This window comes from Rattus norvegicus, chromosome 4 (assembly GCF_021556685.1).
Source record: "Rattus norvegicus strain SHRSP/BbbUtx chromosome 4, alternate assembly SHRSP_T2T, whole genome shotgun sequence".
NCBI lineage: Eukaryota > Metazoa > Chordata > Mammalia > Rodentia > Muridae > Rattus > Rattus norvegicus.
In genome coordinates this window covers 18175342-18198750 of record NC_141537.1, presented here as the reverse complement: position 1 = coordinate 18198750, position 23409 = coordinate 18175342, and the positions used below count along the sequence as shown (strand labels likewise).

General features: G+C 39.3%; 1 protein-coding gene and 1 long non-coding RNA gene across 20 annotated transcripts in view; one reads left to right on the top strand and one right to left on the bottom strand.

The window, feature by feature from the left end:
• The window catches only part of Cd36l1 (CD36 molecule like 1), a 95480-nt gene that overhangs the window by 56783 nt on the left and 15288 nt on the right, over positions 1 to 23409 (bottom strand). For 4 of the 19 annotated variants that reach the window (XM_087658573.1, XM_087658575.1, XM_087658563.1 and 1 more), the window contains exons 1-2: positions 1581 to 1676; positions 841 to 961 (exon numbers count right to left, since the gene is read on the bottom strand). The exons of 9 other annotated variants lie outside the window; for them this stretch is intronic. The gene's annotated coding sequence lies outside the window, so the exon portion shown is untranslated. Of the gene's footprint in view, positions 1 to 840; positions 962 to 1580; positions 1677 to 4291; positions 4351 to 23409 lie in introns of those variants that run through there. 6 more of the 19 variants (XM_087658570.1, XM_087658568.1, XM_087658569.1 and 3 more) reach the window with 2 other exon arrangements.
• On the top strand, positions 10245 to 15893 carry LOC147994702 (uncharacterized). The gene is made up of 3 exons (XR_015686329.1): positions 10245 to 10716; positions 11010 to 11137; positions 13075 to 15893. It is a non-coding gene; the product is annotated as an uncharacterized LOC147994702 (long non-coding RNA).

Sequence of the window (23409 nt, the reverse complement as noted above, 5' to 3'; positions counted from 1 at the left end):
AGTTTAGAAAATGATCAATATTTCATATGAGTAAGTATTTACTCAGTAAGCTAGATGAAACACAACATCTAACTGTTCAGAAATAGTAATTTACATAATTCTAAAATTAATGAATTTATTGCCATTTAATATAAAATAGGTTTTGTAGCATTTGTACTCTGCAATACATCACTTTGGCTGTAGTTAGTATTTAAAGCTTTAGGTAAGCTGGATAATATAAAGTAGATATTATCTGAGATTGTGAAAGTATAGCTTGCCTACAATATGTAAGTACAACTTTTAGTTTCCTAAGGGAGAAAGAGAATTGGACAGATCTAGACACAAGCAAAGCTGTGATTCGGGGAACAAGAATGAACATCATCTCCTCCAATCTACAAGCACATTCAACCCTGCATTCTCACAGTGCCCACTGAGGCTAACTATCTGCCTGCTGCCCCGTGTTCTAGTTCCCGAGGCAATATTGCCAACTCTGTCATGTAACTACAGTTAAGCTGTTCAAATATTGCTATAGAGCATTGCATCACAATGTAAGTCAAAGCATAAAGATTGGCAAGTAGAAGTATGTAACTGATAAAGCAGTGCTGTCTATAATTCTGCCTAATTGCAGTACTGATTTCTGCATACCTTCTATTATCAGCAAAGCATGACCATGGAAACATCTTGGTAGTTGATTAGTGAATTGAAAAAATTTTAATTTAAGTTTAGGGTGTTAGTGTTCTTTAAGCGCCCTACTATTTCATCAATGTTTCAGTAGCTTATGTTAAATGAGTTACATGTCACGGTGATGAAATTTTTAACTTGAGGAAAAAAAAAGAAGACAAAGTTGCAAAATCATCTTACAAATAGTTCACAGAGGACTTGTTGACTTGCACCATGCCAGGAAAGCCAGCAGCAGTGACTGCCTGTGACCTCTGTTTATTATTATCGGTCACCAGAAGCAGGCAAGGACATAGTCTTCTTTCTGAAAGATTACAAAGACAAGCACTCTGCTACAAAGTCTTCCTAGGCTAAAGCCTTGGTTATAATGTTTATTATGTTTCCTTCTTAGAAAGAAAAAGATCACCTGCAATTTAACGGTCTTCTTAGGATACATGTGTAGATAGGCAGATAGGCAGAGATAGGCAGATAGACAGACAGATAAATGGGTAGGTAGATAATAGAGACCTATATATAAATATGCCCTTTTAACTCCATTAAGATATCCTTCTAATGCAACACACACATACATACACACACACATATATATATTACATGTGTATATATAATATGCATAAAATGTATTATAATTTTAGATATTTCTGCATCCTTTTTATCACTTACTAACATAAACATCACTCTCAAAATTACAGTAAAATTAGTAAAGCTGACAAAATATCTACTTTCTTTCTCAATTACAAATTTAAGCAGGATGTCTGACTACATATAATATTTCCTACTTATTCCCCTTTCTCTGACAAAAGTCCAAATTATACTCTAAACTGTGCAAGAAAGAACCAAATAATCCCATCAAAGGAACTGTTTTTAGATTTGCAGGCAAAAGTCTAGATCACCAAATTATAGTCTAGGTAATTTTCACTTACTACACAGAAGTAATCAGCTAGCCATCCGAGGAGAGAGTACAAGTCCACGAGTTTAAAGGAACCATCAAAATGCAGTTGCAAGGTTACAGAGTCACTGATCTCTCCAGCCTTTTTTGCCCCAAGTCAAATCACTGCTGCTCACCACTTAGCCCCACCTCCAAGTATCCAAGAGTGGCTGTGGAACTTTGATTGACGCTCCAGTGCAGCAGTGAAGCTTATAAACCAAAGTAAGCCTGGCATCCAGCTTTTGTTAACCTGTCCAGCTTAAACGTGAATTGCTCTTTAAGAAAGAGGAAGAAAGAAAGGAAGAAAGGAAGAAAGGAAGAAAGGAAGAAAGGAAGAAAGGAAGAAAGGAAGAAAGGAAGAAAGAAAGAAAGAAAGAAAGAAAGGAAGGAAGAAAGGAAGAAAGGAAGAAAGGAAGAAGGAAAGAAAGAGGAAGGAAGGAAGGAGGGAAGGAAGGAAGAAAAAGAAAGAAAAGAAGAAAGAAGGAAGGAAAGAAGTACTACATAATGTTTAAAAGAACAGAGGAGCAGAACCCTCTCTAGGGAAACATTCCACTTAACATACTCACAGCAATTCCCTTGACAGCATCCTGTGTCTTAGCAATACATAGGACATTATAATCATAAAATTTTAAAAAACTTTTTATTGATTCTTTGTGAGTTTCACATCATGCACCCCATTCCTCCTCATTTTACCATCCCCTCATATCTACCCTTTCCTTTTATAACCTCCCCTTCAATTACACATACACACACACACACACACACACACACACACCACCACCACCACCGCCATCACCACCACCACCGCCACCACCACCACCACCAAACAACAACAACAGCAAAGCATAGAAAACGTCTCATTGTGGAAGCTGTAGTATGCCAGGGTGGTCCCCAGTAAATCTCTTTGTCCACATGTCTTCACTTGCTAATGTTCATTGAATTGCTCTAGTTCGAGATCTCTTTCATCAGCATTGGATCTTCATCAGGACTCCTGACTATCCTGTTGTTGCCTGTGTCATAGAGATTCTGCAGCTACGGAGCAGCATGACTGCTCCGCCAGTGCATTGCCTCTGTTTACAGATAATATGGATTTGGGGGTAGGCCAATGTAGAGCTCAGGATCTAGGCCTAGATGGTATCTGAGCTTATCAGTCCACTGGCTCTCCCTTATTCTCACCACCAGGGAGAGCTCTCCTGCACTGCTCTGACCAGGCAATATTGGATACCAGATTCAACCACAAGGCTCAAGTCCTGAGACAGACAAGGGCTCAAATGAAGACACTGACCACCTACTGACTTTCAAGCAAGTGGCCTAGAACATCTCAAGCCATCTTTATTTACACAATCACAATCCTGCCTGCCTGACCAGTAACTTCACTGGTTATTTTATTTAAAAGAAATCCTAACATCAGCATTATAAAATAAACATTACAAAAATGCCTCCAATAATTTTCCTTCCTCCTTTCTCACTACTGCAGGGACACTCAACCCATCCCTGACCTGATTTTGCACTACAAAGCACAATTTCAGCAAGCCAAAAATAAATGTCTAGCCAGCCTTGTCCTGTCGACCTGAGCCCATATTCAGCTGGTAGCAGATAAAGTTATACAGTTAAGCAAGGTTAACTACAGATTAAATATTTATGGGTATAAGTCCAGTCATCAAATTGCTCCCCTATTTTATAAAACGTTTTAAAATTGCACCCAGAGACATGCTCACAGTACCAAGCAGCCTTTTCTGATATATACCTACCAATTTCTGATACCATCTTTGTAAGAATCATTTTAAGTCTCTCTTGATCAGACACAGCTTCCTCAAAACAGTTACGCAAGTAGGAACTACTGCTCTCCAGAACTGCCACAGGCTTACTTAGCATGACTGTAGCTGCTTCTCTAGGGACATGATTGCAAGTCCCAACGTACACATGATTAATGGTCACGTCTGGAGGATTGATTGACACAGAAAGAGAAGAGGAGGCTTTTACCCCTCAAAAAGAGTGTTGTGAAAAACAGAATCATCCACAGAGCTTTTAGCCTGTATGACCCTAGTCTTGCCCATGACCAACAAAGAGAGCTAAACGTTGCCATGAGCAAAGAGAGTACAGCACGAACAAGGATGACTTGTAGCACAGGCGACCTAGGTAATAATCACAGAGGCCACCAAATTTGTCACTGCTCCTCGCTGAGTGAGGAGGGTTTTCCATGGAGCTTGCTGTAATAAAGTGCCACCAGAGAAACACTCATGCGCTGTTCTCTGAAAATGATGCTACGTGCCCACCTGTGGTGGTTTGAATATGCTTGACACCATTAGAAATATGGCCTTATTCGAGTAGGTGTGAAGTAGGCGGAGTAGGTGTTGAAGGAAGTGTGTCACTATGGTGGTAGGCAGTATGACCTCCTCCTAACCACATGAGAGCCAGTCTTCTCCTGTGGCATTCAGATAAAGATATAGACCTCTCCGCCCGTCCTGCACCATGCCTGCCTGGACATTGCTAAACTCCCACCTTGGTAATACAGTAGACTCAACCTCTGAACCTGGAAGCCATCCCCAAGTCAATGTTGTCCTTGTGAGAGTTGCCTTGGTCATGGTGTCTGTTCACAGCAGTTAAACCCTACCTAAAACACCACCACCATCTCTCTCCCTTTTTAATCTTTTTTTCAGTTGAAGATATTGGACATCAATACGACAACATGGAGACTGGACTTACTTGCGAGAGAATGACTGGAAAAAGAATAACAAACATAAGAAACACAGCAACAGTGGTTCCTGGATAACAGAAAAAAACCAGAAATCCTTATTAGAAACATAAGACTGGACGGAATTGGGAAAGAAGGCCAAAGGCAGCTGTAAAGGAAGATGCAAGAGTGCTGCAATCTGCCCACAAAGCATAAATCAATTTAGTGTTATTTCGTATGCACCTATAATATGATTCTGAACTTAGTCCCAAGTATAATCTAAGCCATATAGAGCAAGGGAATAACACAAATTCACTTATATAGGCAGTGGTAAGCCTAACCTCAATATTTTGAATTTGAGTGCCCATATACAATATAGCTTCCTGTAAAACATTAATTCTATCTGAAATAACGTCACAATTCTTTCCTGTGTAAAAAGAGCAGTAAGAACATTTTTAGAATGTGTGTTAACATGTTCAGAAGTAAGGACCTGCTGAATCAAAGCTGTGGAAGAGGCAGTAACAGAAGCTATCATAAAGATCCACCTTGCAATTTCCAATATCAGGGCAGAAATAAAGCACATGGACTGAGAGAGCCACACTCCCATTCCATAAGTTCCAGGATCACCAAGTCATTGTGACAAGTTTACAGTCAAAAGAACCCAAGGACATTGTCTAACAATCAAAAAAATAATTGCCAGGAGCAAACGTCTCGAGTACAATTGGTGATAACACAATTAACACAAGAGGCATCAGGAAGGATTATTTTTCTCTAATAGTAGAACACTGAGCAAACTTTCACTCAAAATAACATAGGCTTAAAACCCAGAGTAAAAAGAAGAACTTGGCAAGGGGCATTTAAAGACAATATAATTGGTTGCAGCCAAAAGTTTATATAAATGTCTTTGGAGGACAGATGGTCAGATGGTTTAGCTAGAAAAGTTGGAAGCAATCAACTAGTGGAATACCAATAACAAATTGGAGAGAACTTTTTAAGTATATCATCTTTCCAGGAAAGCAGACATTATTGACATTTAAATAATTTCTATAATCATAGGTATGATTAGGAACAGAGCAATATATGTTGTCTGGGGATTATTAAACCATACAAGTTACTCGTTTACTAGAAAACACTCAAGATGACAACTGTGGTTAGCCACTTCTTGGATCAACCATATCCTAATTGTGGTTAAAATGATCAGCTGGCAAATTAGCTAGGTAAGGAACTGGATGGTGAATCTTTACCGATTATAAGGGGCCCCAGGAGAAATCTCATCAGAAGGAGAAACAAAGTTCGAAGTCCAGAGATATCTGTTACCATCTGCTCCTCCTTTAGGAAAATTAATCAATAAGGTTCTATAATTAAGAGAAGCACAACCATGCTGAGGAGAAAGACCTACAGTGGCAAAACAGTTGAGTAAGCCATCAGCATATCCAGTGTAATTTGGAACATCAGACATCTTATGAGTAACAAATGCATCACCATCTCCCCCGCCCACGCCCCCAGCCACAACCCCATCAGTTTTGGGTCCTTTACCACAACTATAACGTCCTCATAATCCCAAGTAACAGGATGGAGAAATGGTGGTTCAGGAACATAAATCTAGAATTGACCTTGCCCTGGCACAGAAAGGAAAAAACAAGAGGATTACCTGAATGGCAAGCAAATCAATCACAATTATAAACAAACAAAAAAAAATGTGAGGCAAATTCTTGGCTCCTGAGGCGAGGGCCTTGGTCTGACCCGAAGTGAGCAAAGCATGGTGGACACAATGGTGAAGTGAAACATAAGAAACTGAAGTGGATCAGAGCACTTAGACGCCGCGAACTTTCCCACCATTATCTCTTCCTCTGGAGTCAGTAAAAGATTGGGTGGACAGGGCTGGGTCCCCAATAGTGGGTGTTTGTGTCTCCAATTCAGCTGGGGCAGCAGTGGAATAAGGTATCTTGCCATGATGCTGTCTCATAACCAAGAACTCAAACACCATGAAGACCTCAAACGGGTATGTTAGCATTTTGGGTAAAATATCCAGACCCTTTCAAATGAAGGAAAGTGAGTCACGTCCACTTGCCGAAGGTCACTGGAGTGAAGACCCTGGGGATTTACCCCCATAGGTAGAGGATAAAAAGATGTAGAGTGAGCCAAACCATCCCTAATAATAACGTGTGCTGCTTCACAAGGAATGTGAAACTGAAGACGAAGAGCGGAAGGGCTTTGACGGTGCAGAGCGTGATCTTGATGTTCTTGCGTTGAGCAAACAGTGGGGCGAGTAGGAAGCTGAGAATGAGCACGCATGTGCTCAATTAAAAAAACGGGAAAGACTGTGAATGAACTGCGGGTTGAAACTGTAGTAAAAATAAAACTACAGAAGTCCGTGCAGCAAGAAGCAGCAGTTTCAAGGCGAGGAAATAACATACCAGGAGTCTGCACAAAGGTTAAAAGTTTGTTCTGAGAGGCAATCAAATACTGCAGGAACTGCTCTGAGCTCCACCCTCTGAGCCAAAGTCTCCTCTGTGGAGAAAGAATGTGGCTTACCATTGATGATATATGTTGCTGTGCCTTTAGAGGAGTTATCTGTAAAGACCAAGGCTTTGTGGGGAAGTAAAGGAGAAATGTGGCAAATGGGAGGGGATATAAAAGAATGTCTATGGACAAAATGCAGGAGCGGGCAAAGGAGCAAAGGATGTTTATAGATATCTGTGAAACCCAAAGCAGTGATCTGCCAATTATCAGATTCAGAAAACAATACAGTTACTTGTTCAGTAGTATAGTGTATAGTAATCTCTGAAACATCTTGACCAAATACATTCCTTGTTTCTGTTTCAGGCTTTTAATATTACAGTGACTACCAAATCAGTGTATGAGGCTATAACCTTCTTGGAAGACACAGGTAAATGAAGCCATTCCAAAGGACCCTCCTGTCATAAACAGCCAGTAGGTGTACGGTTTGTTGAAATAAAGACCAAGAGCCAGGACTTAGTGTAATCAATCCTTGTCACTTTTTGTGAGGCAATAGTTTGTTCTACTATCCTTAGGGCCTCTTGTGCTCCAGAGGTATGTGTCCTAGGATATCTTGTGTCCTAGGACATCTAGGCTCTAGATCACTCCTAAGTATATCAAACAGAGGCCTAAGTTTGGAAGTAGATAATTTCACATATGGTCTGAGCCAGTTAATATCACCCAATAGTCTCTGAAATCATTTCATGTCTGTAACTTGTCTACTCAGATCTGCAAAGACTGAGAGGTGACAAAGTCATTCTCTATCCTTCTTTATAAATAAGAATATTGAGAGTGCTTTGTTTGGAGTCTTTTGATAGTTTGTTTTGTTTTTGGTGGGAGGCCAACACTAAGTCTAAATTTATTAAGCGCTGCTGTGAGACACTGGAGCACCTCTTTTAAGAAGCATCAGCCAGGGGGTTGGGGATCTAGCTCAGAGTGCTTGCCTAGCAAACGCAAGGCCCTGGGTTCGGTCCCCAGCCCCGAAAAATAGAAAAGAAAAAAAAAAGAAGCAACAGCCAGGGTAAGAGAATAAAATATATTACCTTCAACAATAGCAGTGTTCCAGGGATTAAGGGCTCAAGATGGCCTGCCTTAAGTTGTTCCTTTACCAATTGAGAGGCTGCCAGCAATTTTTCCTGTGTAAGTAGCCATAATCGAAAGCAGCCTGTGGTAAAGCTACTGAAACTCCTCCTGCTTTGGGGGGAGTTTTAAATTTAATCTTTGGTTTCTCTGCGTTCCTGTTATCTCTCCCTAGAGGAGACCAATCTGGATTATGATAAAGAGCTGCCTCTTCCTCTAAATCAAAGGCATCTCTAATATCCAGACTTTCACCCCATTTTCCTCTTCCTCCTCTTCTTCCTCCTCTCCTCTGTTTTTTCTTTGAGAGGGTAGAGTTTAGTGAGAGGGTATAAGGAGGAAGGGACCCCTTAAAAGAACTGTTAAGGACTTCTTTTGGTAACTCTGTAAAATTCAGGAAGCGAGGAGGTATCCTCCTTAGCATGAGTCATGCAGGTACAAACAAACCCCCACAGTGTGAAAGTAGGAATAGGGACTTCTTCACCAGGCCCTGAGGTTAACTTGTACTCTCTTCCAAACATCTGAATCAAGAGTTCCCTAACAGGCAAACTGGGGGCAAAACTGTAGAACAAATTTTACGAACCCTAAAGTCCAATTAGTAGCAACTTTATTTTTGACTAATTGTTTTATGATATCTGCATAGAGAATAATGTCCTTTGATACAGGCTTTCCCATTCTATAGGACAGAGCACAACGTTTGTCAAGTTATCATGTCATTTCCTTTGATGTACGCTGTCCTATTCTGAAGGACAGGGTACCACCTTTCTCAAGTTTTTGTATTATTTCCTGTGATTAACTTTGTCCTATTATGAAGGACAGAGTACTACACTTCTCAAGTTCTTGAGTCTCTGCCTCTCCCTCAAGCCAGGGGTCCTCCTGGCAGGTATGTAGTACCCTTAGGCAGAATCCTATCTCCTTCAGTCCCAATATTTACCTACCAACTTTAGGTCCCTATTCAGCGCACCACTTGCCGGAGACCAGCTCCAGCTGCAAGGCTCAGGTCCTAAACCAGGCAAGGGGGGGTTGGCTCAAATGCAGACATTGACCACCTATTGACTTTAAAGCAAATAATCCCAAGTAACTCAATTCATTTTTATTTCTACAATGACAATCCTGCTCAACTGAGCAGTGGCATCTTTGGTTATTTTAAAAGAAATCCTAATATTAGCATTATAAAAGCTCCATTATTACAAAAGTTCCCAAGAGATGTCCTTTTTCCTTCCACACATCCACTGGGTCAATCACCCTCAAATTTATTTTGCACTACAAAACACGATTTCACCAAGCCAAAAATAAACGTCTAGCTAGGCATGTCCTGTAGACATGGGCCCATACCTAGCTAACAAATGCATTTACACAGTTATACAAGGTTTTGTGGTTACGCGTCCTATCATCAAATAGAAGCCCTCTGTCATACACTCTTTAAAGTGCAGAGACATGCTTTCTCGCTGTACCAAGAAACCCTTCCTGATATACACCCATTAATTTCTGATAGCATCTTTTTCCAAGAACCATTTTTAAGTCTCTATTGATCAGACATAGCTTCCCTGTTTTCTAAGTCTCTGTTGATCAGACATAGCTTCTCCATTTTAAGTGTCCTGATTTGCCATAGTTTCCTCATTTTAAGTCTCTGTTGATCAGATCTTATTCAGCGTGACTGTAGTTGTTTCTTTAGGAATATGATTACATGTCCCCAAAAGCCCAGGATTAATGCTTCCATCTCAGGGGTTGATAGAAGCAGAAAAAGAAGAGGGTTTTATCCCTAGAAGGAATTTTAAGAAAAACATAGTGTCTCCCCAGGGCATTCAGCCTGCATGATCCCAGCCTTGTCCACGATCAACGAAGTGAAACCTAATAGTCCTATGAGTATGGAGCATAGCAAAAGCAAGGAGAGCTAGTAGCACATGGGACAGGTAATAAGCATAGTGGTAAGGGACTTCCATGGGCCTTGAAACAGTAGAGTCCCAAGAGTGAAACACTCGTACATTCTTCCCTGTTGGTGCTGTACGGCCACCACCATGGCCACCCAATACTGCCATCTGTGGGGTCAGCTGTCCTGCTCTCATGTCCTCAGGGCAACTCACCTACACCCATGCTGAAGAGTCACTTCCACTGACCTACCCAGGCTAGCAGGACTGGGCTTACTACCTCAACCACTTCACACTGTGGGGAGCTAAGACAGCTCCCTGCTCTCCCAAGCTCAAAGCTGGCTCACCCATACCTTCACTATCATGGCTCTTCTGTGTTGTTGCTCAGGTTAGGGCTATGACCCTCTCTTCCAAATGGTACAGCTTGTGATGGGGCAGAACTAGGTCTCTTATCACCCCAGGGCCAGCTCTCCCCACATCTGCAGCTGGTGAAGAGGGAGGGGAAGGAGTGGGCATAAGCCCTGTACCCATGCCACCTCACAGGAGAAGAGTAGATACTGGCCAGGAACTTTCTTGTGTCCTTGCCCTCTTCCTACAGCCAGGGTCAGCACCATAGTGCTCCCAGACAAGGTGCAGGGGCCACTTTCCCGAGTGCTGCAGCAGGGGAGAAACAAGGACAGCTTACCTGTTCTCATGACCTCTTAGACTTAGGGCCAGTTTTTCCGATTGCCACAGGTGGTGAGGGGTGATGGGGTAGAAGGGCATCACCCCAGCACACACACCATCTCATGACAGACAAGTAGCAGGGCCAGCCCTTTTTTGTACTATGAGGTCAGGTCGCCCACACTCATGCCCTCAGGCTGGTTTACTCACACTGCTGCTACCAGGTCCAGCTTCACTGCAATGACTGGGCAAGGTACAGGTCTTACTCTGCTCTACAAAGGGCTGCCAACAGTGAGAGACAGGGGCAGCTCTACAGAACACTTCAGGCTCTGACCTCACCATGGCCCCAGGTATCAGAGCTGGCCATTCATAATGGGCCACTCCTCTCCTCTCCACCCTCAAACCTCTGGCTCTATCTCTCAACTGCTCCATTCTTCTTCTCTTTCCTCTGAACACCACATACATTGTGGTGGCTCATGCTGCATGCTGGGCCCTGGGTGACATGCTGTACGGCTCGGTGGCAAGTGGGTGTCTATGGGCCACCTGTGCCTTGTGCTAGAGGACAGGTCTTTGCATTGCCTGAAAGTCTCTGTTTTCCTCCTGCTGTGTATCATTGCTGGATTTGATTTTTTATGGATTCTAGAAATAAGACAACATTGACCACCAAGCCAACCATTAACCTAGGATGAACAAAGGACTGCCACTTCTCTACCTCTGACTGATATAAAAACAATACCACCAACGAGGAGTCTCCTTGCTCATTGTCAAGAGGTATGTATAGTCATTATACTTATCTCAAGAAAGACATGTGCTCTTGTAATTTGAAGTGAAGAACACTGCGTCTTGGGGTTTCACTGCTGTGAGGAGACACCATGACCATGACCATGGCAACTCTTAGAAAAAAGAACATTTAATCAGGGCTGGCTTCCAGTTTCAGAGGTTGAGTCCATTATCATCATGGAGGAAAGCATGGCAGCATCCAGTCAGACGGTGTGATGGCATAACAGAGAGTTCTATATCTTGATCAAGAAGCAACAGAAGAAAACTCTCTTCCACATGGGATGGAGTTTAAGCAAATTATACATATATATAATACACTTTCTCCAATAAGACCACACCCACTCCAATAAGGCCACACCTCCTAATAGTGCTACTCCTCGTGGGTCAGGGATTCAAATATAAGTCTCTGGGAGCCAAAGCTGTTCAAAACACCATGATTACCTTCAAGGATAGTATTAATTGTGAGGACAGCACTGAGCACTGCAGAAAGACCAGCAAAACAACCAAGCTCAGACTTAAAACACTTTTGATCTTCTTTTGTCACATATGCCACTAAAGTTGATAATATTTGGTAAATCTAATTCTCATATATATATATATATGTGTGTGTGTGTGTGTGTGTGTGTGTGTGTTATACATCAAATAATATACATTCATATATAAATTTAAAACATAAAGATACTCCAAAGGTCATTATATATAATATGCTAACTATGCTAAGTAGGACATTCATGTATTATTATTTAGTATTATTTAATATTAGCATAATATGCTAATGTGCTAAATAAGACCAAGTATTCATGATTCTTCTTCTTAATCTCTTAAGGATATAAATCTCTAAGGATCAATATTAGTAACATCCTTCCTTGTGAGTTCATTTACTTTGTGAGCCCTTTGTGCTTAGAACATTGCCCCATAGAGGAAGAAAGCAAACACCTTCTGCCAATCGTTCTGTAATAAGTATCACTACAGTTCTCCATCAGGCACTGAAGAGGCCAATCTGATCTCATGAACGATACATTATGCTTAGCTTAGAGCATTTAGTCGAGAGCTGGCTAACTAGCACTTAATACTTCATATGGTATGGACCATGAGATTTTTACTGAAGTAATGAAGGATTTTAAAGCATATCAAGTGAAAAGAAATAGTAAAAAAATTCTACCCTCACACCTCAGGGGTTAAAAAAAAGCATAATTCTCAAAAGCCTGGTTGGCGCTCTACATGCATACGGTCTAGTTGTTGATTTTATTGCAGTCATGACTGTCTGGGTTCAGAAGGCCAGTTACCTTCAGTTAGCACTTTAAGCAAATGCCTTGGATGAACGGCCCTTTATTGAATCTGCTAACACAGCCAAGCTGATGTACTGATGATGGCTTCTGGTAAAGCTCACTTTGCTTAGAAAGTTTCCAACAGCTCATTTTTAAGACACACATTTTATGTTTAGGAGACGTTGCAGCAGGTTTGCTGGAGATTGGGGGCCAAGATGATGCTCTAGAAATTGTGTTCTTGCTAAGCAAGCATTAAGTGTTGGACTTGACCCATAGCACAGCATAAATTGGGCATGGTGATGAATGTCTGCAGTTCTAGCACAATCAGTGGAGGGGGAAGCAAGGCGAACAGAATCAGAAGCTCAAGTATGGAGTATGGGCAATCTCTCTCTCTCTCTCTCTCTCTCTCTCTCTCTCTCTCTCACACACACACACACACACACACACACACACACACATACACACACACACACCACCGCCACCACTACCAACAACAACAACCAACCAGTGGCAAAATAGAGAACCTGAACCACTAAAGAATTTGAGGTGTCTTAATTGTCAAAGATCTCCATTTGTATGGACATGAGTGCTTGATCCTCTAGTTCATACCCCTTCTCATCTACTCTCCTTGTGATGCATTTCATGGCTCTTATATTACAGGAGGTGAACAAGCTGTAGGAAATCATCATCTGATCCTGGTCATTTGACAAAGGAGGCTCCAGAGGTCCAAGAATCAGGAAACCCTTGGAAATCACTTAATGACCTAACAGCCCACAGTGCATGCTGCCTTGCTCCTGTGGTGGCATATCTTCCTCTTGTGTTCTCTTTCACCATCTTGTCTCTAAGTTTTTGTCCCAAGCTTTGATAAAAAATTGCTCTCACTTTCTGTCATTTATCATTGGGTTTTGATGACACAGATACACCTAATTCACACCTCTGGGATTATTTACACTGTTTTAGTATTTTTATGCATTGTCAATTGTACTGTGTTGCTAGAAGGACGCCAATTAGCTTACAATTTCTCATTTCAGTGGGCTTTGATATTTTTAATTGAAAACTTCTTTTAAATATTCGAAACTAACCTGCTTCAGTTGATAGTAGTATAGGGTTATACTAACTGGGTGTTTTAGGACAATTCTCATTATTATCGTGGACAAATGACAACAACTTGTCTTTTGTCATTACTTTGGTTTCCTTACTTGTAAGGAACTAGTCTTTCTTGGTTATTTCTATTTCCTGGTGCAGGGTATCTAAACGTAAACAAACTGTTTAATAGAGATAAGTCTAAACTAAAGAAAAAATGTCATGAAGTACACAAGGCAGACGGTAGTAAAACGTAAGAAGAGTAGCAGTCACCAAGGGGGAGTGTTTAGGAAAGAGAACATGGCACAGAGGATCTTGTCTCCTTTCTCGGATGAGTCAGGAGTCACCCAGTTGTCACCTGCCAGTGCAGAGGAGGAATGGAGAGGGAGGACATTTCTCCATTCCCTAGAGAGATTTAGAAACTTCTTAAAGAAGTTTCCAAGAAGGAGCATTTGTTTTTGTGACTTCAGCGTAAATGAGAAGCCAGCCACTCAATTCAGCCACGGCCAGAAATAACATGTGTATTTCACAAGAGAATTTAAAAGGAAATAGTATCAAGTTCTTAAACATGCTAAATATTTGCAAAAATATCTTGTCTTAAAATTTATAATTAAGGTTAAAAAGCAAACACACTGAAAGCATTTAAAAGACTTTTATTTCGATACTTGGTATATTGACAATTTAAAGAGAACCCATTTGAATATAGAAAAAGAGGGAATATATATTGTATTGTTATAGAAATGTAGCAACTTGAATTTGAAATGATTGATAAGGCCAAAATTAAAGAGTCATATAAATAACTGGAAGCACTTTAATTTTTAAAACTAAATTTTTTAAACTAAAAGTATCTATAGGAAAGTGTATATAGCAGCTTTCTTAGGTAATACAATGTTTAAAAAGTTCTTAGTATATTTTTATCTGATTTACTGAAGATAAAACCATACTCCCTTACAGTTAATGACAAACGCACGGAAAACTGTCACTCATGATTAGGCCTAAGGAAACAATAAACAAAAAACAGAAGATGGATGAATAATAAATAAGACAGAAAATTGGTATTACATTTTTATTAAAAGCCATTAAATCCCAGCAAGAAAATTCTGTAAATATTTAAAATTACAAATGAAAAAATGTCGAAATAAAACTTTATTTTCCTGTTTTCACCTACTCCATTCTTATTTGTGGAGAGCCTATATTCTAAGTCTGTTCAATCATAGTTTCCTAAAAGTTGTAACATAAACTCCTATGGATTTTTTTGTCCTTTTCTATTAATAACTTTTTAAGTTCCCAAGAGTTTAGCCATTTCAAAATTACCCAGACACACCATATGGACATGAGGCTCTTCTGGTACCAGACATTCATAATCTCTAGTAACCTTCCCAGAAATCAGGCCAGCATGGGCAGTGTGAGGACAAGAACACTTTTCCATGTGGAAACTACTCCCTGGCCTTTGTCCCCAGTTTGTCCTGGAGGCTCTCCTATTTCTCAACCCAATTAGGCAATAAGAAAGAGCAGGTGGCTTACTCAGTCATGTAAGGGATACTGATCACCCCAACACAAAGACTGAGCTCATTTACCTTGCGTTTAGTTGACTTTATGAGTAAACTTTGAAAAGGACAATTAGGGAAATATCAATGTGAATAAAATAATAACTTCCACATAAATGCTGTCTTATAGCCTTCCTTTCCAGAATCTAAGTAAATTTAAGGCTATTGTCATGTTTTAAAAGTCTGTGCACACAGTCAGAATCTGATCGGAAGGAGGATGGCACGATTGTGTAGTGAACTGACTGACATTTCAACTAATTGCATCAGTCTTACACCTCTATGCCTAACTTGCAGAGTTGTAATCATCTTTTCAGAGGTATCTTTGATAAGAGACTGACGTTGTGATATATTATACTAATAGTTAGCCAAGAGAGTGCTTTCCACATGTTAGAGAGAATTCCAGAAACAGCTACATCATATAAAGTAATCTTGCAATCAGTGCTTGAATGTAGTACTATTTTCCCAATCATTTAAGTAGCAAAAGTGATACTTGAAGGTTGGGAAACTTACAAAAGTTTTAGTGGAGTTGAATGACACCAGAAATGCTTGCTGCTCAGTTCTGACCCTTTTTCTCTACATCACACTGTTACCAAATACTGTCAACACGAAACAATGTATAAAGACATAGAAAGGTGGTCTAAGGCCCTTATATGACTCAGGAAACAGTGTTATATATGAGAGAATACAGTAACCTTACTTAAAGTAGGAAAATAAAATTCTGTCTAAACTGGTCATTTTTGCATGACTTCATACATTTTCAAACTTTTGTATTTGTACTTTCCAAAGCATTAAAATGCTCTAAAGAAAATGATTGCTATGTTCTAAGATTTTGAAATAAAATGGAAATTCAAAAAAAGAATTAGTTACATGTTTGCATTACTCAGAGAAACAGAATGTTCCTCCTCACAAGTGCAATGTGAAACAGTGAGTTTGCTTAGACCAAAGGAGAGCTGAAATGGATGCAGGAAGTGTCCTCATTGTCATTAGCAGGACAGAGCTGTCACAAAGAATGTTTGTGAAGACAAATGTCATTTAAACAAAATGCAATTTCAGAGCATAAGCTCAGGTCTGCAAAAAGATTAACTTATATTCTACATTTAATTTTACCTCACACCTCCATTCTGTGTCATCCAGGGTAATTTCTATTATCATTGATAAGCCACTTTAACATATTGACAGGCCTAGTCATTTTATCTTTAAAACTCAAGCTGAATTTTTCCTAGTAGATATTTATGTTTTTATAGGTAGGACGATAGGATGTGCCTTTTTTGAATTCAGTGCTATGGTATCCCTTTATCCTCATGATAGGTACTTTGTAGATGGCAATCATCTTTTCCTTGATTAAAATCACACAATCCAGGGCATTGAACAAAAATGTAGGATCAGGAAGTTCTATGATTTGGCATCTAGCCGGAATGCCTGCACTCTTTAGTTAGTCAATGATGCTTCAATATTTCATACTGACTGAGAAGTACTTCTGCTTTGAGATTCCCACAGTCACCCACTAGATGAAAACTGTGGGCATTTCATCTTCAGATGAGATTACAATGGCCTTCCCTTTCTTAAAACTGAATAATATCATAAGATCAGTTCCTTAGCTCCACCAAATCCCCTCCCCAATTTTCTGATTCACATGTATTCAATCCAAATAGAGATTGAAGAGAGTAGAAGAGTCAAACCTTTAAATCAATACCATACTGTGGTGGTCTGAGTATACTTGGTCCAGGGAGTGGCACTATTACGAAATGTGGCATTGTTGGAGTAAGTGTGGCCTTTTGGTAGCAAGTGTGTCACTGAGCGTGGGTTTTTAGATTCTAGTCATAGCTGTCTGGAAGTCAGTCTTCTCCTATCGGCCTTCAGGTGAAAATGTAGAATTCTCAGCTCCTCCTGCACCAGGACTGCCTGGATTCTACCATGTCCCCACCTTGAAGACAATGGAATGAACCTCTGAACCTGTAATCCAGGTCCCATTAAATGTTGTCCTTATAAGAGTTATCTTGGTCATGGTGTCTTTTTGCAGCAGTAAAACGCTAGTTAAGATATGTGCAATAACATATTTAAAATGGTAGGAAACAGATATGTGATTTGAAAGTTAGCTGAGAAAGAGAGAGAGAGAGAGAGAGAGAGAGAGAGAGAGAGAAACAAGCACTGTAATAATCTGTTCAAGAAGATTAGTTGAACCTAAGTAGAAGGAAGTAGAATTACGAGTAAATAAAGTTTAGTGCTGAAATAAGACCTTATGTAATTTATTAGCATAGCAATAAATAGCATAGCAATCCCAACGGATTGGACAGGGCAGGTGAAATTTTGAAGCCTTGTTTGAATTCAAAGCGCACAGCCATGGGTACAGGGAAACAGACAATCAGTTTACATATGTGGGTAAAGGAAAATAAAAGAGATCAATCAGTGGACATAAGAATGTGTGGATACAATCCAGTATAAAGCAAGTATTGAAAAAAATCAGGATTGAAAGTTGGGACAAGCCTTCTGATTAACATGGCACACTTAATGTAGCATTTATTTTCATCTTTGCCTGAAATTCTCACGAAGATACAATAAAATTCAAAGAAAGGTGAACACACATGCTTGCCGAAGAGTTAGATGATAAGGAATAAAAACTGAGACAACACTTAGAAAGAAGATGAAGGAATGATTAGCTCAAAAAAAAAAATCTAAAAGTATCATATTTAAAGCCCTTCACACCTCAGGCAGAAAGCCTATCAGAAGTCAAAAGAATGTGTCAAAGTATCTTAGGGAAGACAATGAACTAGCAAAAAGGGAAGCCAGGGAGATCAGTGTCTAAGTCAGTAATCTTTAGGAAGAGCCTTAAACTCTAGACCTCTCAAACCATCAACATGGCCTGTCTATTCTCCATGTGCAACTTGCAAAACACCCAAGGTTTCTTTTTTGAGCCAGACACTGACATAAGAACAAGAGGCTAAGCTTTATACTGTTGTGGATGAAATTGTGTCTAAAAGAAATATTTTTAAAATGAAATATTGTTTGATTAATACCTTCAGAAAACAAAGCATAAAACAAATAGTACAGTCAATAAACTGGGAAAATAGGAAACTATGACATCATAAGAGATGCAAATAAGGTTAGGGATTGTGTAATCAATCCAGCACAGATCAAATGAAATTGGCTTTAATCTCAGCACTTAGGAAACAGAAGCAGGGCAATTTCTGTTAGTTCTAGGTCAGGCTGGTCTAGAGAGCAAGATGGAGGTTCCAGGATAGCCAGGGCTACACAGAGAAACTCTGCCTTGGAAAACCCAAAAATAAAAGAAACAAAAACCAAATGCAACAACATCTCCCACTCAAGAAAAAATAGAAAAGAAAAAAGCATATCCAAAAGGAAAGAAAGAAAAAGAGAGAACCAAAACTTTAACCAAATACACACACACACACACACACACACACACACACACACACACACACACACACACACACACACACATCTCTGGCATCCAGTTTTCTCTTTGTCCACTACATTTAAGCACAAATCCTCTACTAAAGAGGTTGATAAACTGTTACTCTGAGAAAACCCATTTCCCCTCTCCCAACAGGTGTAAGTAACAGTTCGGTTGTTAACCTCTACCATAGCAGCTACGTTTTCACTCAGTCAGTCATTAATTCCTTCACTCATTCACAAAACAAAATACAATAAGATAAAAAGCTATCACATCAAAGACAAATGCACAGAAGGAAAAGAGCCCAAGAAAAGGCACAAGAATCAGGGACCTGCTCATTTGCACACCCAAGAATTCCATAAAAATACTAAACTGGAAACCATGATATATATGCAGAGGACCTGGTGCGGACCTGTGCAGAGAGCTTTAGTCGTTGTGAGTTCCTGTGAGCTTTACTCATGTTGACTTAGAGTGTCTTGTACTCCTGGCTTCCTCTGTTCCCTCTGACTCTTAAACTTTTTCAGTGTCCTATTCTGTGGTTTTTCTTGAGAACTGAGGAGAGGGGTTTGATGAAGACGTCCCATTTAGGTCTGAGTGTTTCAAGATCTCTCACTTTCAATAATGTCAGGAGTTAGGTATTTGTGTTTATCCCCAATGTCAACAGGAGGAAACTTCTCTGCTGATAGTTGAACAAGGCTGTGGTCTAACTGTAGCAATTTATCATGAGAAGTCATTTTATCACTACATTTTGTTTTCCTTTTGTAGACCAGTATTATTTGATTTTACCCTAGCTCCCTGGGCCATCTTGACCCAGGTGTCAAGCGGTGTCAGTTATGGATTCATCTCAAAGAATGGGCCTTATGTCAAATCAGATATTGGTTGTTTAATGCACAAGCTTTGTGCCACCACTGCCTTAGCATATCTTGTAGGCAGGACACCGTTGTAGATAAAGCATTTTTCCGTTGAGAATTTGAACAGTAGGTCTTGAACCAACAACACTGAAATATCAAACATGAAGACTCTATGTAGGAAACTACTTGATATTTATAGTTTATAGAGTTGTGCAATTGTTGTCTTCAATAATGGGGACTTATTATCAACTGCTAAAGAGGAATGTATTAATTTTTGGAAAATGTTATATCTGCATAGTATTCTGCATTTACATAATCTCTGCTCAACATTCCTCCATCCTTGTTCCTCCCATGGCCACTCCCACTCTCAACTCCATGAACTTTCTACCTAATTTTGATTGTTTTACTCCCCCACACACAATATATATATATATATATATATATATGTATGTATGTATCAATGTGTGTGTAAGTTTGTGTGTAAATGCTTTTTTGCTGAATCTGTTTAGTCTTGCTCGTATGCATATGACTTTTCAATAAAAATCACTCATTTGATAAACATATTTTGACACAAGATTATATGTGAATTGAGAAGCAGATGATAACTCCTAACCAGTCCTTTTAGTTCCAGCCGCCTCTAATCCTCATCACCACTCTGATGATTTTCCCATGGCTTCTCCATTTTTCTGAAGAAACTCTCTGGAAATCAACCTTCCTAGTATAAATCTGTATTTTATATTTTATGGAACAGAGTGAGTCCATCTGCTATTTGTTGTCTATCTCTTGACAATTTCCCTCACATTCAGCTTCTTCTTTCTTCTTGAGAGACTACTATTGTTTCTTCCACTGTGGATTTAACCGTTCTGTGCACTGTGATAGTTTTGGTCTGGGCTCTTCTTAGCCTTACCACTGTTGAACTTGGAATGGAAAAGACAGGCTTATTTCTGCTTTGATCGAAACCCAATAGCATAGAAATATAGGTGTCCAGTAGCTGGGGCTACTGCTTGACGGTCACGGAAGGCACTGTACTGCTTGCATTCATTCAATATAAAATTCACATTTAGTAACTTGCCTGAAGGCCAAGAATGAATAAAATAGCCATGTAATATTAGCTAACATTAACTCTTTCAATAATGTTATAATATAAAACTTCCTGGGAATATATTTAAAACATTAATTTTTCTACACTTCAGCAGATTAAGTGTCTGACAAATGAATTTGCTAAGTAATGTCTATTATATGGATAAAAGTCACCCACACACATTGTTACACAAACATTGCTTTCTCCTTAAGAAAGATTATAAAACACTGTTCTTGCTGGTGGCTATAAAGTCAATGTGATTACGTAAAAAGATCTCTTATGAAAACTATGTCTAAATTCCTTTTACAGCCTGTTTTCAAGCTCAGCTAATTTTCTCTAGTGACACAAGTAAGTATAATTGTATCCATTAAAGAATAAGATTTTCTAAAGAACAAAGACAATATGAAGTGATAAAGCTTGAAAGGGTAAAGATTTTACCCATATCCTTTACAAAACTAAAAGTTGAAGAGAAGAAAATGTGGGGTTCATTGCTCTCATATGAGTATCAACACATAAACAGCTTTATGGTATAATCAATTTAGGATACTAGAAGGAATGACAGAGATGTGTCCCTCCTTGTGCTGGCAACCCTTGTGTGATTTTACAAGCTACCGGCAAGAACAATATTTTATTTATTTTTTCCATCTTTATTAACTTGAGTATTTCTTATTTACATTTCGATTGTTATTTCCCTTCCCCATTTCTGGGCCAACATCCCCCATACCCCCCCCTCCCCTTCTGTATGGGTGTTCCCCTCCCCATCCTTCCCCCATTACCACCCTCCCCCCAACAATCACGTTCACTGGGGGTTCAGTCTTGGCAGGACCAAGGGCTTCCCTTCCACTGGTGTTCTTACTAGGCTATTCATTGCTACCTATGAGGTTGGAGCCCAGGGTCAGTCTTTGGGTAGTGGTTTAGTCCCTGGAAGCTCTGGTTGGTTGGCATTGTTGTTCATATGAAGTCTCAAGTCCCTTCAAGCTCTTCCAGTCCTTTCTAAGATTCCTTCAACGAGGGTCCCATTCTCAGTTCAGTGGTTTGCTGCTGGCATTCGCCTATGTATTTGCTGTATTCTGGCTGTGTCTTTCAGGAGAGATTTACATCCGGTTCTTGTCGGCCTGCACTTCTTTGCTTCAACCATCTTGTCTAATTGGGTGGTTGTATATGTATGGGCCACATGAGGGGCAGGTTCTGAATGGGTGTTCCTTCTGCCTCTGTTCTAAACTTTGCCTCCCTATTCCCTCCCAAGGGTATTCTTGTTCCCCTTTTAAAGAAGGAGTGAAGCATTCACATTTTGGTCATCCTTCTTGAGTTTCATGTAGAACAATATTTTATAATCTTCCTTACAGAAAAAGCAAAGTTTGTGTGAGTCACTTTTATCCATATTAGGCATTAATTGGCAAAATCATTTATAAGACACTTAAAGCTGCTAAGATTAAAAAAATTCATTTTCTAGGTTCCCATTCCTAATTATATATTTCTAAAATTAATGTACAATACTGAATTTTTTCTAGAATTTATATTATTGTTTGCAAATATTTTATCTATTATTTTTCTTTAGTTCTAATGACCCTTAAACAACTCATCAGTATTATAAAAAACACATTTAAAATACCATTATATTCTATTAGAAAATATATATTATTAAAGTTAGATATTAGTTATATGTTATGCATAATATTTTTTTGAGGTGCTCATAATTTCTGCATTTATTTTTGTTTAGAAATGGACCAGATATTTTGGCAAATTGTTCACTAATTCCCAGTTACTAACTTTATAAATTTATATAATTTCCCCTTTTAAAAATGTCTTTGTTACCATTTCTGCCTCTAAAGGGATAGAAACTCCATAGGAAGGCCAACAGAGTCAACTAACCTGGACACTTGTGGCTCTCTGAAACTGAACGGCCAACCAAAGAGCATGCGTGGGCTGAACATAGTTCTCCCTGCACGTAGGTAGCAGATATGCAGCTTGGTCTTCATTTGGGTCCCAAACACTGTAGCCTGTGTGGGTAATATGTTCTTCTAGCTGGGTTCTTCTAGGGTTGCCTTGTCTGGCCTCAGTAGGAGAAGATGTGCCTAATCTCACAGGATTTGATATGCCAGGTGTGGGTATACCCAGGGGTACCCCTACCCTCTTAGAGAAGAAGGATGGGAGATGGGGGAAGGATTGTGGGAAGGGGTGACTGGAGGGGGGCAGTGAATGGGATATAAAGTGAATAAGTAAAAAAATGAATAAATAAATTGTCTTTGTCAATACCATTTAAAGAAAAATTAGTGTTGATAGGTCACCTTCACAAGCATAGGGGACATCATAGAAATGGATCCAGAATGAATGTAAGAGCTAGTCTAAAAGAAGAATGCTGTCAAGGGTCAAAGACATGAAAAAAACTTTGTACATGTAAACTCAGAGAGGCAGGTAACTGACCAACACCAGGAAGGGGATTAGGTTCCTTAGATGGTAACCATTGTTGGTTGTGCATCCCCAAATAGGGGACTCCCATTCCCATGTACTAATCGGTGATGCTAATTGGTTGAAGTGTGTTATTAGTTAAACATTAAGTAAGGAGAGAGATGTATTGAAATTCTCCAACTATTTTAGCTGGAATTTCTCTGTTTGCTATAACAAATGCTGCCATCAAATATTTTATATTGCATTTTTTATTATTTTATTGTATGTTTTATTATTTCAATTTTTATGAGTATTTTGTGTGAATATACATAGTTTAAGGGAATGTATGATGGATGCAAGATAAAAAACATGAGATATACATACACACACATAGTTTCTAAGGAATAGGGATAAGTTTTAAAATAAAGATCAATGTAATTGTATATAAAATAATATAAACAAAGATTGATTAATTTGGGTCACAATAAAGCAAATAACCACAGCACTAAAATGTTGTTCACGTAGCATCTAGGACGACTGCCTCATTTTATTTAGGAAATAGAAGTATAATATTAGAAGTTGCTTTTTTTCTTTATGTTTTATACAAAGCTACCGATTTTTATTTATTATTTG